The sequence below is a fragment of the Pinus tabuliformis genome, chromosome 6 (assembly GCF_031772625.1).
Source record: "Pinus tabuliformis cultivar Carrire ecotype Pingquan chromosome 6, CPIR1, whole genome shotgun sequence".
NCBI lineage: Eukaryota > Viridiplantae > Streptophyta > Pinopsida > Pinales > Pinaceae > Pinus > Pinus tabuliformis.
The window spans coordinates 508170352-508185117 of NC_142292.1; the positions used below are offsets into that span (position 1 = coordinate 508170352).

The window sequence follows — 14766 nt, forward strand, 5'->3', positions numbered from 1 at the left end:
ATACCTGCAGATTGACACGCCCTTTAAACAGTTATAAGAAAAGCCTTAACGTCTCCTCTCTCCTTTGCTGAAGATGCTAGTAACCTGCGGCCTCAACAGAGATGTAATTCTCCTGCAATCATACCCAAAACAGTCCACAAAACCCTCTAGCCTAGGTTTTGGAGTATGTCCTAAGCTAAAAATCTCAACAGAGCATGGCAGTCTCATTTGACGACCTTTCACATTTCCTGAGGAAATTCATAGTTCCCAATGCAAAGTGGTCTCAGTGGTCAAAAAGTCAACATGGTCTCAGAACATGCAATTTGAAGAGAGGATCCATGCCACATCAAATTTTTCCAATTAAAGATGGTAGTGGATAGTTACAACTTTGTCAAACTTGGTCAACTGGTCAAAGCAAGTTTCCAAGTGACAAAACAGGGGCAGCATTGGGTTGTTTCTAACATGCATTAGGTCTAAAGCGGTATACTCAATGCGAGAAACTGTCAGACATGGGATTTGGGCATATTAACGTATTTGTGTATTTGGAGGACGATCTCCTATTACTATAGGAGATATTATGTAACTTGTCTCTCTTATCTATATTGGAGTTGTGTTCTATGCTCACATTGGTATGCATGGTGTGTACTCTGGTTTTTTATGTATTTATTCATAACAATCACTTATAGTTTGATCCTTTGATTCCAATTGCCTAGTAGACTTGACAACAGTCTTAATCTTCTTATCACTCCATTTATAAAACCACTTTTACTATTTGTGTTGCTAAAGCTAACTCTTGTTAATCACCTTGAAACTCTTCGTAATAAGCTTTAGTAATCCTTAGGGAAACACCTCTCAAGCTGGAGAAAAAAAAAAACTTAAAGAGTAGGAGAAATTTATTGTGGTGACATTGAATAACTTCTCAAGTTGCCCTAGGGTTTTCACCCTTTGGATTGGAACTTTACACATTGGATGAGATTTTGAATGGTAATGGTGTGGAGCCCTTTTGTTCAGCACACAAAGAAGCGATTCTTTATATATAATAGTATGATATTCAATAAATTACACTCTATTTTTGCCGCTACTTGCACTTGTGTCCATATGTGTGCTTAAAATTATACTTCTACATGTGTTTCCTATGTTTTATTTTTTCTCTTGTCATTCCTAATGAATTGTTTAAATCTGGAGATTATTTGAATATAAAGACAGAGTAAGGCCATGGCATGTGAGTATCCTTGGACAAATTTGCAGAACCACCTCTATGGAAGAACTGAAGCTAGAGATATGACAAATCACTTAGGAACTATGACATAGTAAAAATATATCAAGACCAAAACAACCAACTGCAGAAAGAATCATCAGGGAATGACAGCTCTCAGAGATATAGAAAGAAAAGATGTCATTCCATATAGAAAACCAAACTAGTTACAAGCTAAGTTGACATTTTAGCACTTCTACCTTAGACTAGCAAATAATGTGGTCAACCCTTAGCTATTAAATATAACATTTCACTTTAAACAAAATAACATATTTTTAATCTAAGAAGCATTTAAAGAAAACCAAACTAATTGAACATGTCCCCTCTAATTTAGTAATCATTCTATTTAGACCATATAGCCAATCACAAAAAAAATACATTTATCTCATCTCATATGGTGCACTTGGATTCATTACCTAATATCCGCATCCTCGAGATCTTTCTTTGCCTCCTCTGGAAGAGCTGCTAGACTGTTTAAGAGCAGGACAAAAAAACAGAATTACTTCCAAACTGAAGTGACAAATCTAATTGCTACCTCTGCCATTTCTCTTATGCTCCACTCTACCTGAAGATAGCTCTTATCTCTCTTTTATATTACTAGCACTTCACTGGAATTGCAGAAATAACAAAAAAATAATGCCTCTTACTACAATGTGCATGCATACCTGTGGGAGAGCTCTAACAGATTTTTCCGGAGAACTGGATATTTGGGAACCTGAAAACATTAATAGTTAAAGATATGTGATCTAGAGAGTGGACACATTATATTTTCATATGATTATAACAGTAAATGGTTCTCATAAAAAGAAAAAGAAAAAATTGATAGGGACTTTGGCTTCCTTAACAGATATATATACTACAATAATTGACATAGAAAATCTCAGATTTGTCTAACATTTATGTTATAGTCATCCAGGTAAACAGATTCTGAAATCAACCAAGTTACCAGGATGGGGATACAGATCCAGATGCGGATACAGATTCAGATGTCTATCCAATAATACTGGGGGCTATCAGTCTAACCTCTGTAGATACAATCTTAAGACCTCAAGGTGTTGCTGCATCATCATTTCTGGACAAAACTGACCACCTGAAATAACCCGTTACGGGTACTTAAACTGGTAGATTTCCACTCCTGCCATACACCTCTAGATCTTGGGTTGTAAACTTGTAACAAGGTAGGGAACACATGTACGGGACTTGGTCTAGTTAGATATTTGAAGGTGATCCCAGTTTGAAGTCTTATTATGCCATTAACAATTAAGTATCATCCACAGTTCCACTATGATGCATCTATGGTCATCATACCTAGTGAATGGTAATTTTCACTTGATTTTGAGACAGTTTTGATAGGTGGTCCTTCATAGAAAAGCAGAGGCCTTGAGGGCACACATTCCATGCTCTCACTACACATGATGCCCAGATCGTGCTACACTTCCACATAGCAGTGATGACCTTGCAGATGCAGCACTGCCCCTCCACAGAAATGCATTGGGCACTTTGATGATTCAAGTTATTGATTGACACCTCAAAGCACCCCCAGATGTTGGAACGTTGAGCTCACTTTGCTTAAGGTTGGAGATTCTGAATGATGTACCTAATAGAACAAGCATGCCCCTAGCTGACCTTGACAATATTTGATGGGCATAGCTTCATCTAGAATCCAGATGATAATGGTCATTCCCAGGATGACAAGGGAGGCCTTGTAGTACAACTTGGAGCCCCAACGCTTGAGAGATTTTGTGCCATGTTATCTTTCTAGCCGCCTTGGAGATGATGCAGGTCACCCAAAGCAGGATTTTGACATATGGGACCATTTTGAGGCATGACTTGAGGGCTTCCCCTCAATCATTGGATTGATTATGATGATTGAAGATGCAACTTGCCCATACCATGCGTTTTTACAGCTTTTATTTCCCTGAAAGGGCATTATGTCATACTAGATAGAAGTTTTGACCCACACATGTGAGCTTTTCGTGGCTTATTTTATTACATTGAGCTATTAGGTTGGTTTGTGACCCTTTTTCTTCATGTACACTCAAAATCAAACTTGCCATAGGGCTTTTAGGCTAATATTGAGAGCAGTTAACCTCATATAAATAGAGGATCACTCCTTTGTAATTTTTCATCATCACTCATGGATTTCAACCTCCTTTAGAGAGCTCGACTTAGCTTTGTGTAAATTCGCTACTTGTGGAGATGTGATCTTTTGGGTGCTATTGCTATTGGAGATTCATTTTTGTCTTGAAGATGTTTTTTGGGAATGAAAGAAGACTATTTCATGGAAGAATTTTAAGTTATTATTGCAGATTTTTATTGTTTTTCAGGTAATTGATTATTGCTAGAGTTTTCTTTGTTCCATGTCTAAATGCATACTATTTATGGAAAATCTTGGTTAATTATTGCATGTTAAATTTACCTTCCTTGAAATCCATAGGTGACCTCCTAGAGAGCTTATGCTATTTAATTTCTCCCCTCACAAAGAAGATAGCTAGGGTTTGTACAAATGAAAACAAGGTTTTTCCCCTTAATCGATGCATTAATTCATTATCTTTGAAATTTAGCCCTAAGGACTCCGTTGTTCAAGTAGGAATAGGCATTGCCATCTTTGATGTTGGCCAAAAAACTATCTAAAAGATAAATGTTTTCCCTTTTTCTTATTTTCCGAGTCCTTCAAGGCAAGTCGCCAGGGCAATTTTGTAGGTCAAAATTCAATTAGGGGATCCTTAGATAAATATTGGAGCTAAATAAACTTGGATTTAACCTTGTTGAGTCATCTCACTCAAAATATAGCCTTTTACATTTAAAACTAACTTTCGAGAAGTGCAGAAGGTACGACCTCTCTCTAAATCCCAAGAAATCTCAATTCTCGCTAAGTGAAGGGAGGCTGCTAGGACATATCATATCACGTGAGGGCGTGAAGATAGACCCGAAAAGAGTTGAAGCCATCAGCTGCATTCCACTTCCCAGAAATAAAAATGAAGTCCAAGCTTTCTTAGGAAGAATAAATTTCTTGAGAAGATTCATCCCAAATTATGCAGAGATAGTCAAAGGCATCACTGATATGCTTAGAAAGGACAATGAGGTAAAATGGAATCCTGTTCCCCGTAATTATTTCAACAGGATTAAGGAAGCTCTGGCCAAAGCCCTAGTGTTAGCTAGCCCGAATTCTTCATCTCCTTTTTTCATTTTCTCTTTCGCCTCTCCACTCACAATTGCAACAGTACTATTACAGAAAAACAAAGCAGGTCATGAGCAGCATGTTGCCTTTTTCAGCCAAGTACTGAGAGATGCCGAATTGAAATATAATATACTGGAGAAGGAGGCATATACACTGGTTAAAGCTTTAAAAGCCTTTCGCACTGCAGTCCAAGGTTATAACATTTGTTCCCACGACGGCAACCAAAGACGTTCTAGTATAGGGGGACAGTGAAGGGAAGAGGGGGAAATGGATAGCAAAAATACAGGAGTATGAACTAGAAATAAATCCCACCAAGCTCATTAAAGGACAAGGTTTGGCTCAAATCTTGTTTGAATCTAACTGCCAAGCACTTGGGATAAATTTAATCACAGAAAATAGAAGATCTAAAGAGCACCAGAGCAACATCAAAACATCTAAACGGAAAATTTATGCCAAGTATGAGAGGTCTCAGTGGCATAAAAATGTTGTCCACTACCTCTTGCTTTTAAGATGCCCATTGGGGCTAGATTCCTCCAAATATTGAAGCTTGAGATTACAAGCTCAGAAATACATTATATCAAATGGCTTACTATATTGGAAGGACCCAAGGGGTGTATTGCTGCTGTGTTTAGTAGAAACAAAGACCAATAGGGCGATGGAATAATTTCATGAAGGACCTGTGGGGGACACTATAATTGGAAAACCACCACACACAAAATCCTCAAGGTTGGATTTTACTGGCCTACACTGTTCAAGGATGTTTATAACAGAATCAGGAGCTGCCAGAAATGCCAGATGTTTGATGAAAGACGGAAGTTTGCTCCTCTCCCCTTCATTCCTGTACAAGTGGAAGAGACCTTCAGACGGTGGGGCTTGGATTTTGTAGGAGAGAACCCACCATCCAGTGGCCAGCATAGTTGGATATTGACAACCACTGATTACTTCACCAAGTGGGTTGAGGCCATTCCAGCTAGGAATGCTATAGATGCAGTGGTTATGAAATTCATGGAAGAGAACATATAGTCCTGCTTTGGCTGCCCTTCCAAAATCATCACTGATAATGCCCATGTCTTTAAGTCTTCCAAGTTCACTACTTTCTGCAACAAATATAGTATTACTATTGGGCATTCCACCACATATTACCCTCAGGGTAATGGCTTGGCAAAATCCTCCAATAAAATAGTGGTGAGAATATTGAAGAAAATCGTTGCTGAAAACAAAAAGAACTGGGATTCTCAATTGAAAATTTGCTTTATGGGCCAACAGGGTAACACCCAAGAGATCCACTGGGGTATCACATTTTGAGTTGGTGTATGGTAAGGCTGATGTTTTCCCTATACAATTAGCAATGCCTGTAGCAAAGTTGCTACAAGAAGCTGAGGAGGAGCCAAGTGCACTAACAAGGAGAATAAATCAGCTGGTGGAACTTCAGGAGAGTAGAGAGCAGGTGGAGGCCATATTATCTGATTATCAACAAAAGATGAAGTTGTTGTTTGACAAGAAAGCTAAGGACAGACATCCGCAGCCAGGAGATTTAGTTCTCAGGTGGGATGTCAGGCGGGAAGACAAGGGCAAGCATGGGAAATTCGATCCATTATGGTTTGGTCCCTTCAGGCTTGCGGAAGAAAGAGGGAACAATACCTTTTTGCTGGAAAATTTAAATGGTGAATTGTTGGAATTACCAGTAAATGGTCAGTTCCTTAAGTTTTATTTTCAAAATTAAAATTGTCTGCTACACTTATTGTAAATATCCGGTGTGTTTCCTGCAAACTATTGAGTTAAGATTTTCTTTAAATTTGTAAAGAATTTTTGGCTTTTTGGAAGTATCTTTTGTTCTAGAAATGACTCCATGCCTAGAGGAGTAGTTCGCAGTGTGTAGGTTCTCAGCACCTTGCTGGCAAGGAAATGTCCCTAGATGGAGCCAACGTTGTCTTCACAGGTCACTCAGTGTCTTGATGAGGGTCAGAGGTCTGGGATGCAGGATAACAGGGAAGCAAAGGCCATTTTCTGAGTCATGGAAGTCACATGAGCTTGATTGAACCTTCCCCATTGCAGGGTGCTCGGAAAGAGCTTTCCGGTGGTATCAAGAAATCCAGAAAAGGGTCCCTGGATCAAAAGTGACACTTAGTTGAACTATCCAATTGAAAAAGGCCTTGAAAGCATGAAAAGGATAAAATGGCTAAGTGTTCAAATAAAATCGCAATCAGGCCCAGAGGAATTATCGCATCGCATTAAGATAAATATATCGGCCTATCATCAGCCCTGAGGGACATAGATATCGACATCAGCGGATCGTAGCACACGTCCATATCGCAATTGGCGAAGTCCAAGGGGTCCCTCCCTTAAGGATTATTGGCGGAGGCGAAGGCCGATTGCGATATATATAGACCAAACTTGCCAAGGGAGGTAGATTTCCGAAATACAAAGAAAAGCGCTGCAAAACAACGCCTGGGCTGCTCCTTCTCTCTCTTCACGTGGCACTCCATCAGCGATATCGCAATCTCGGCCATTGGTGAAACAAAGGGCTTTGGTTTAAGACTTATCGACGGTACCAAGGGTCGATTGCGATTTGTGATATCACATATCGCAATCGGTGATCGCAATATACCAAAGATTAAAAGAGGCGAGACAATAGAGAAGCGCCGATTGTGATATGAGGGCCCGAATGCGATAAATTATAAACTACAACCTATAAAAATTTCAAGTCCAGGTAATCGACCGATAGGAGGATTTAATGAGATGTAAAGAAAAGCCCCTTGTGCGTTTGGGTCCTTGGTCTCTGGGGGCTATCAAAGGGGGGCCTAAGAATTAAATAAGAAATCCTCGCTGATCCACCTATTTTAAATGAATTAATCCCGTGCCATAATACGATGATAAACACTGAACAGAGCTTTGATAGACTAATGGATTGGCAGCTGGGCGTTTTATGAGAAATAGGGGCGCTTTTAAAGAAAGACGGCCTACAACACAGTCGGCGCCGAAGTTAGCTTAAACCTGAAGTGACTATGTTGGCCCGTTTTCACATCAAACGCCTTAAATCACCCATTGCAGCACGACATGGCCTTCACAAGAGTCTTTCGCAATAAAGGAATGTTTGACACCTCTTCCTTCTCACTGGGATCCTTCTCTCTACTCATTTACTCCAAAATTTTCAGATCATGTTTAAGAGTTCGAAGAGGCAGCAAAGCTTGAGACGACACCCTTTCTCGGCTAAGAGGGAAATCTGATTTGACAACAGAAGCCCTCGGCCCATGAATGCTCCTATAATAATCATTAATGCCATGATCCTCCCTTCCTTATAGATAGGGGGTCTTGATATTGTAAAAGGGTTCGAAAATACGGAGAGAAAAGGGTTGATTCTGTAACTCCTGTGATAGCTTATAGATCTTCAGAATACCACAGATTGGTGGTGATTCCTCCTTCTGAACTTTGCAGCTTGTTTGTCCTGTAAAATTACTTGTCTATTTGTTCCTCAGTCCTCCTATTCATGCATCAATAAGCACTATAATGTCTTTAAATTCTCTTGTAGATTCATTTGTATTTCTTTAAATGCACATGCCTGTGTCAGGGTTCGAAATTACATTTGCAACACTGTATGATGCGAAGTCATCTTTCTTCTATTGCTTGTTCAACACTCCTTTTTAAATTCAGAAATTAAATCAGCTTTATGGTTTCAGGCTCATGCTATGTGTATGAATTTCTTGGTGTTGTAAGCTCCGTAATTCTGAGTTGCTTTCCTCACTTTGTCCGTTATCATTTACTTTAAAAAAATTTGATTAAACTGTGAGGTTCTGAAGGGCAAGGCCTCCACTGTGTTGTTTTATTTCCGAAATCTACTTCTGTGTATCAAGACTTATATCATTGGCTTACATCTTTGGGAAGAAGAACCACTCTCTCGTGTTCATGTTTGAAACATAGGTGATGTCTCTTGTTATTCAAAAGTCATTTGAGACACACTAATCTGGATGACCCTAAGCACTGGCCTTGTGAGCAATCCAAGGTTGTCTCTAGGGGGTTTCTCTGTATTATGTTGCATTTGTGCTGCATATGCAGGTTTTAGCCACAACACACCATAATTGGCAATTGTGCCATATTTGGCTATGGCCATTGGTTGATTATGTAGGCATGGATGAGTCGGAAACTAGAGTAATGGAAACTACAGAGAGAACTGAGTCAAGGCAACAAGGACCACGATTGCATAGATGTTGCAATGGATTCAATGGTCACTATCAAATGTAGGAGACTGAGACCGAGAGGACCGTGATTTGCAGAGGTGGAAGTTGACTCCAGAACAACTATGCTTGGTCTTCCTTGCACGGTTCCTAGAATTGAATGAAGATCAGATCAAGCTTAGAGAAGCCATGCTGAAGTACACTAAGAATTGAGAAATAATTCTTAGTATGGAAGAACACTCAAGTGCCCATTCCTCGAGTTAATTCAACTGCAGTGACCAAGTAATTTTGATTCAACGACAAGTTGAGATTGATCAAGTAGAACAGTCCTATGCAGTATGGGAAGCCATGCATGAAGTATGCACTTGGGCAGTGTGGATGACAGCAGAGACAACATCGACTAGTGTGCGACAAAGGAACAAAACTCAAGATTGCAATTGAGCAACATGGGGAAGACAACATTGTTGAGAGAGATGTGAGGAGAGCTCTGTATGTGTGCTTGTGCTGAAGAAGAGAGCCGAGAGCAGAAAGCTCTGTGTGTGCTAGTGGGTGCTAGCAAACAATCAAGGGGAGTTGGTGCTTCTTGTGAAGGGTGGCTCACAAACAGATTGATGTAATAGAGTAGGTGCTCTCATTTTTACATCAATAACAAAACAAGCTTTGGTGGTTTCTCTCCTGGAAGGGTTTCCACATTAAACCTCTATGTCCAATGTGTACGCTGCTCATGGTGTGTAGTTATGTGTTGATTTCATATTGTTGCGCATGATTTATTATTGATTGCTCACATGAATGGATGTCAAGTTTAAATGTTAAATATAAATTGGCAGAAAAGTTTGAATTAGCCTTAATACTGATTCACCCCCCCTCAGTATTAACATTGTTTCCAACAGAAGATTAGACTTGTCTCGTGCGCAAATTGAAGAGGTAACACGCCCCATTAGAAGCTTTCTTTGCCAATATCTTCCCAGTAAAAGACAAAATCAACCCAATTTGTGCCTTCACCACAATGAAAGTCAAAATTAAACAAGCAAACAAATTCCATCTACTGCAATAGCCTCCACAGTCCCAATGCAATTGTCCTGAAACAACCTACCAAGATTCCATATTCTTTTAAGAATACAAGAACCAGGAATTTTAAAGCTTTGGCAAGATCAATGATATAACAACACCACAATGGCTTATTATTCCGTCAACAAGGATAAGGCATTAAATGCAACGTTGAACAATAATCTAGACTTGAATTTTCTAATTGCCAAATAGATAAAAACATCCATATTTGTATATCAATCTTGATGACGTTCTATATCATTTTTTGTAATTATATCTTGTTGTAAGAACATGTCAGTTTTTCAAATATATTTGATTTCACCCAATATTTCAGATTTCTCCCAATTTTTTCAGTTTGCCAATTTGTCCAATATTTTCCGAGTTTTTCAGGTCCAATGTTTTGAGGGTTTCTAGAATTTTCGGATTTCGAGCTCCCTACTACATGTGTCCTTCTCTTTGTTGTTCGATCTCTTCTTTGTCAGCAGCTACGCAAATCTGCATCCGCCGCCGCTACCATCCCTGTAGTCCTTAACCCGCATCAATATTTCTCCCTCTGCACATGGCCTAAGCTCCTTGTCTGCGTTGTCTGATACCTGAAAACTGCTCACTAAACCCTCACTCCCGTGCCCATATTTCTCTCTATGCATTCTCCATCTACATCATAGCTCCATACTTCTCCTCAAGCTACACGCCTTCCTCGCTGCTACCACCCTCATCCCTATCTGCGTGCTCTCTCTCGTCATCGAACTGCTCCATTCCTTTTGTTCCCTATCCGCAGTCCTCTAACCTACTCATCGAACTCTCCTTCCGCTGCCATCCCTGCTATCGTCCCTCAACCTGCAAAACAAACACGTCCAAACCCTACTTTTCTCCCCGCCGTCGAAAACCTTCAGATCTGCAGACATTTCAAATTGCCTTCCCTTTTTTTTTTTAAACTTTGTATATTCGGGGTTGGGTTAGGTTTGATATTTTTTAGGTTTATGAATTTTGTATTGCTTTGATTCATTTTGATTTTGTGTATTAATCTAAAACATAAAAAAACAAAAGTTCGATTTTGGTTTTGTCTTTTTTTTTTTAATTTTATTTCTTTTTTTATTTGATTTGATTTTACTTTATTTCATTGTTTCAATTTAATGATTTTGATTTTGCCTTTTAAACTCTAAAACTAAAAAATCATAAAAATAAAAAACCCTAAAAATAAAAAACTAAAAAATAAAAAAAGGGTCTTCATTTTTATTTTATATGTGACTTTGAGATATCGTAAAAAAATTTAAATCAAAAGTAATTTTTTCGCATTAAAAGATTTTAAATTTTTTTTAAATTATTAAATCATTTTGATTTGTTTTATTTGGTCACATTAAGAAAATCTTGATTAATCATTTACCGCATTAACTCTTGCTTCATAAAACTTAGCACATTGAAAAAGTTTTCCCAAGGACTAATTAAATTGTCAATCTTTAGTTTCTTCTTGGTGTTCTTTTTGTGTGTTAAGGGTAAAATATAAAAGAGAACTTTTGTGGTATTGACATTTTTTTATTTCTCTATAGTAAAACGGGCTTAAATTTTTTGTATCTAAAGATTAACTATAGGAAAGTGGTAAATTTTCTTAGATTTGGGTCGCAAGCATAATCATTTTAATTCTAGGATTGGAATTGATTAGCATTCAAATTTCATGGTGTTTTAAAGTATTTGGATCTCTAGAAATTTAACTGCTAAAATATCTTGCATCTATTGAAATTGATCGTCATTGCTTGAATTATTTGATGTATGTTACATGTTAGATATATTGTGAATATTTTCAAGTAATTGTTAAAGTTCTGTGTCATGGAATTATAATAGATCGCGTATCTTTGTTTCCTAAGCTGAGTATACTTTTGAACATCTCTTGCCATTGATATTAAATTGCAAAGAAGTTTTTGACCTATAATTGTATCAAAAAGATTTGAAATAAGCTTTTGGTTTAATTGTAATATTTTCAGGGGTTTATTTTAAGTCTTCATCCAATAAAGCGAACATTTAATTTTGGTGATTTAGGGCTTCTGCGACACAAGTGTTTTCTAATCCTCGAGTCTAACTCTATACCATCATTTGGTGCATTTGCATATAAGTTAGCTTTGCAAAAATAAAATTTACTTCCAAGCATAAGCTTGGTTGATAAAAAGATAGGTATCCATCAATCTTTGCTTGAGAAGCCTGCTTTTAATGTACTTAAAACGGTGACCTTGCAGTCGTCGGAGCCACATCTCTCTGCAGCGCTGAAGGTACCAGGTATGTTAGATTTTCAGGAGAGGTATCGTTAATCACACCTTAGTGTGCTTCGCCTTATCTTCTCTCTGCCAATTACTACGAAATCAGGCTCAACACAGAAAGGATAGAAGAATTCACATTTAAATAGGCATTTAACCAAAATTAACCAAGATTCTTGAAGCTCACATTAGCTTTAGGATCTGCATTTCATATAAGATAGTCATTCATCTAAGCAGCGATCGCTAATCAATTACTTGGTCTTAATTTCCCTTGTTGACTCCATAAGGCACTGGTATCAATCGTTTAAAATCTAATCAAATCCTATAAGTCTTGCTAAATCTTAATCAAGTACTTGATTGCTTCACTGTGTCTCTCGAACTGGTTGGTTCCCAATTGGTTCTTCTTCATTCCATTTTTCCATAGGGTCTACCCCCCTTAGCCTGTTGTAGGGAGACAACTTAAACAGAGAGATTAGGGATCAGGGTGACAACCCCCGATCTGAGCCGTTGTCGTGGTGCCTAGACATTCTGTGCGACAACAGGGTTTTTCCGGGGACAAAATTTTGTTTCCATTTTGTGATTGGTTTCTATCAAAGTTTCCGCATTTTATTTTTTTGAATATTGTAATCGTGTGTTTATTCAGTATTTGTAGTTTAATAATTTTGGTAACAATAAAATACATTGGATAATTACCGGTTGATTGCAAAAAGAGATATTTTTATCAAATTTTCAAGCATTGTGGGATCCACCAAATCTGAATTTGAAGCGGAATCACTCAGCTTCTTTAGATTGATCACCATTGGTGTAGCCATGGACTTGCATTCAATCATACTGAATCTCCTCAAAATATGGACAATGTACTTCCCTTGTATGAGGAAGATCTCATATAGTCTTTGCCATACGTCCAATCCCAAGAAATAATGCATCAGCCCAATATCCTTCATATCAAACTCCGAGGCGAACTCCCTTTGACACTGAAGCAGATACTCCTATGGCAATCCTAGTTGCTCCCTCTGACACAGAAGCAAATTCTCCTACAACTGTTGCTCCCTCTGTCACTGAGGTATACTCTATTCTCTGACATGGTCCCCTCATAGAAGGCATACTGCTCCTAGAGACTTCTTGTCTAACAATCTCAACTCATGACATCCTCTAGGAAAGTTGTTCCTTCCACTCTGTCTCACTGTCTACTCCCTCGGAACTGGAAGCTCTTCTGGTCATCTGGCATGGTCCTGGACATCCTAACAATATGTACAACTCTCCCTCTCCAACAACAATCACTCTTGCTGAGTCTATGCTCAAGCCATTAGCTCATAGCCTCATACAATAGCTTGAGCACCTGGTGACTTGGAGCAAAAATATCCTTCTAGTCCAATCCCCCTTACTGGAGAACCCTCCTGCGACAAAATTTTCTTTGTTCTTCCTAATGTTGTCATTTGTTGCATGAATCATTGCATTGGAAGTTTCTGCAATGTACCTATTCTTCCTTTCTGCAAACTCCATTTAGGAGGCTACGGAAGAAAAATCATAACCAGGCAAAATACAAGGACAACAGGCTTGACCAAAAACATAATAATAATAATAATAATCATGGAAAAAAATGTGAAATATTTATCTCTTGATTAAGGAAGAAGCTGCTGAATAATTATCAACTCCCTCTAACAAATCTTTAAGAGAAATCCAGAAACCTATCATGCTCCTAGAGGAACAACTATCCACAAACATTACTGGTAGTAGTTCCTAAAGGAACAATTTCTTTTCTTCTTTTGAGGTGGATGGTCATCATCATCATCATCATCAACAACAATGGTTGTTGATGCATGATGCTTTCCCTTCCTTCTTCTTAGGACACTGGGAGACATAGTGTCCAAAATCATGACAAATGAAGCACTTGATCTTTGATATATCCTTTCTTCTAATCCTCAAAAAGAGAGGGTCTTCTACTTGTATTCTTCTTATCAAACTTTCCAAAGTTCCTTCTTCCTTTTCCTCTTCTTGTATGAACTACAAGGGCTTGAGTGTGGTTGTCCAAGAGATAAAATTATGAAGAGAAGAAGAATAGACTCCAAAATCGAATTTCAGACTTGAACTTTTCTTGGTAGTGAAAATGAGAGGTCACATCATCTATTTATACCAGTTGAATGGGGTGAAATAACCCAAGGGACGTGTTCCTTCACTCTGCTAGGCCGACTTGGGCATACGGGAATACCTCCCAATGCTACACAAAAAATCAACAATAACATCCCTGTCACCTTCAAAATCCCTCTTGACTCTAGCTAGAAACTAACACATCCAACCCCCTTCACTACATGCATTGTACTAGTCCCACTAATCACATTGCAATCTAAATCTGTCTCTGAAACACTGCAGAACACTGACCTCATCCCAGTCAAGTGACTGGACGCTCGATTGTCCACTAGCCATAGCCCACTATACTCATACACGGTAGTACTACTCCCCAAAATACAGGCAATAAGAGAAAACTCTTTCTCAAATTTCTCAGGAAAGTCATCAATTTTAGTTGATGCTACTACTACTGCTAGATGTGCCTCTTTCTTCTTCTTCTTGTATGGACACTGGTTTGCATAGTGACTAGTCTTATGACATGCAAAGTTATTTCACTTTTCTCATGTCCTTCACAAAAACAAATCCCCCACTTCCCTTTACCTTGCCTTTGAATTTTCCCTTAACTGTAAGAGCAACATTCTACTCATCTTCCCCACTATGTTGCACACTACTCTTGGCATTCTGTCTTATCTCCTCTTGCTGGAAATCATCCCAATTTCTTCCCCAATCCGAAAGATGCTCTTGGGCCACTATCCATCAATGAAGGCATCCTACTTCTTGGGAAAACCACTCATGGCTAATCTAACCAGCTACTCATCT

At 38.5% G+C, this 14766-nt stretch overlaps 1 long non-coding RNA gene across 1 annotated transcript in view; it reads right to left on the reverse strand.

Annotated features, from left to right (window-relative positions):
- Positions 1-1648: 1648 nt before the first annotated feature.
- LOC149259534 (uncharacterized) overlaps positions 1649-14766 on the reverse strand; it is a 35955-nt gene continuing 22837 nt past the window's right edge. The window contains exons 2-3 of the long non-coding RNA XR_016247385.1: positions 1900-1949; positions 1649-1704 (exon numbers count right to left, since the gene is read on the reverse strand). This is a non-coding gene — a long non-coding RNA (uncharacterized LOC149259534). The remainder of the gene's footprint in view (positions 1705-1899; positions 1950-14766) is intronic.